The following is a 2,579-nucleotide window of genomic DNA, read 5'->3' as shown; positions in this document are numbered from 1 at the left end:
TGAAAACCATTAAATTTTCAGCATTTAGATAACTAGATATCTTAGTGAATTATTAAGTGTTTTTCTAGATAAAGTACATTTTACAAAGTAAAGGCAGCATTGAGAGGTTTCATACCTCTAATCCTTTCTCTTTCTAAAAGTGTTGGTTGGAATATTCAGAACAATGTTAAGTAATAGCAGTGGTATGTGCTTGTCTTGCTTCAGACTTTCAAACTCACGTGTGAAGGACTTGCAACTATTGAAATGATGCTGATCAATATTACATTTAAAATAGACTATATAACCTAGTCAGAAAATGCCTATGTGTTTACATTATTGTTTTCACTGCCTAATGTGTATTATTATTTAACACACAATTTCTATCATCCACTTGCAGGAGCATCTGAACTGCCTGGTGGTGGCCATGCTGCAGGGGCCCCAGCAGAGAGGGTGGTGTAGATGTCAGCCAGCAGGTGGCAGCTGGGCCTGGCTGCAGCCTGGTTTTCATTCTGTATTCCTGTATGTGTGCATGAGTGTGTGTGTGTGTGTGTGTGTGTGTGTGTGTGTGTGTGTGTGTGTGTTTAATTTTATCAAGTTGAAAAATACAGAAAGCCCAGAATCAGGTACAAGCCCCAAAACTCTAAGATGCCTCAGATCTGTTCTTTCCATTTTCTCTACCTGTGACTTCATTCTTTTATTCTTCTCCATATCTTTATTTCCCATTCCTTTACATATTTTACTCTCATAGCATGCTTTCTGTGTAGCTGTTTGGATGCATAATTTAAATATAATTTCAAACCCCTGTGAGGTTGAAACCGCCCCAGTGAGGTTAAAACGGCCCTGGTGAGGTTGAAACAGCCCCGGAGAGGTTGAAATGGGCCCGGTGGGGTTGGGAGGACCCTGGTGGGGTTGACGGCCCCGATGAGGTTGAGATGGCCCCTGTGAGGCTGGGACGGCCCCTGGGAAGCCTAGAAAAATACCACATGACTTCACTCATTTATGGATAATAAAGACCATTATAGACTGATGAACAAAATAAAATGTCTGCTGAGAATCTTTTTCAAATTGTATTTTTTAAATGTATTTTATTGATTTTTTTACAAAGAGAAAGGGAGAGTGATAGAGAGTTGGAAACATCGATCAGCTGCCTCCTGCACACCCCCTACTGGGGATGTGCCCACAACCAGGTACATGCCCTTGACCGGAATCGAACCTGTGACCCTTCAGCCCCCAGGCCGATGCTCTATCCACTGATCCAAACCAGTTAGGGCCAAATTGTTTAAATAAGTTTATTATTTTAACTGAAGGAGGACCGTGCAGTATCTAAGACATCTGCTTAAATTTCCCTCATTCCCCAATCACTCAAGTGACTCCCTTGCCATATAGAAGCATTGGTTTTGAATCCTGGAAGGAAAACTGTTTTACTCAGTTTTAATGCTATGTACAACTGATGCCCACTTATATCATATACTTATACATTCAATGTGCATTGTTAACATTCAGAACCACTCTTATTTAAGTCTAAGCATGTATTAATACATTAAATGAAATCTAAGTTTGCAATATTTATCAATTTCCCTGCCATAAATACTCTCATCATGGTCAGTTTTAAACTGCCAAAATGATAGCATTGAACATTGACCTGATAAGATATTTCAGTAGCACATCACTGTATTTTATTTACAACAAACTGATACAGTGGCAACAAACAAATCCCAGGACTTTCATAATAACACAGTAAAATCATTGGGATCCTCAAATTTTAAACCTATTTTAAAGTTTGATTTAAGTACCATTTGTGTAAATCATACATTCAAAAATATTTTTTAAAAATACATTTTATTGATTTTTTTACAGAGAGGAAGGGAGAGAGATAGAAAGTCAGAAACATCGATAAGAGAGAAACATCGATCAGCTGCCTCCTGCACATCTCCCACTGGAGATGTGCCCGCAACCCAGGTACATGCCCTTGACCAGAATCGAACCTGGGACCCTTCAGTCCGCATGTCGACGCTTTATCCACTGAGCCAAACCGGTTTTGTCTAAATATATGTATTTTTTATTGTTGATAGAATTACAGATGTCTCCATTTTCCCCTGTATATATATATTCTTTGGTGGATCTATTCCAGGCCTCTCTTCCCCCTCCCCTCAGAGATCTGTCAGTATCCCCAGTTAAGCAGACCTCCAGTCCCATCTTGTTCTCCAGCCCCCAGTGTGGGGCCTCAAACCAATACTCACCAAGGTCATTGGCTGGGATGAGCCTTCCTCTTGGTCGTTGCTAAAACTACATTACCCAGAAAGCATTGCACGCATGCCTCAGGCTGTTAGGAGCGTTTTGGTGCTGCACATCCGGTTCGGGCGGGACTTCCGGCGTCCTGCTCCCGTCAGCCATTTTGACGATTCACGTGGGTTCACAGACTAACAAGCTGCCCCGCTCTGGTGGCGAGTAGGAGGAGGAAGTGGAGGCGGCGTCCCCGCTGGGCAGGTTGCTGTGAGGCCGGTTGACCCCCAACACCCGGGACGGGGGTCCCCGGGCTTCCCCGACTCCTCTCCGCCGACAGAGGCCCCTCGGCCTCACCCCATCGGACCCTCCAGCCT

This window comes from Myotis brandtii, unplaced genomic scaffold (assembly GCF_000412655.1).
Source record: "Myotis brandtii unplaced genomic scaffold, ASM41265v1 scaffold1682, whole genome shotgun sequence".
Classification (NCBI taxonomy): domain Eukaryota; kingdom Metazoa; phylum Chordata; class Mammalia; order Chiroptera; family Vespertilionidae; genus Myotis; species Myotis brandtii.
The sequence above is the reverse complement of the archived record's forward strand: the minus strand, read 5'-3'. Positions refer to the sequence as shown.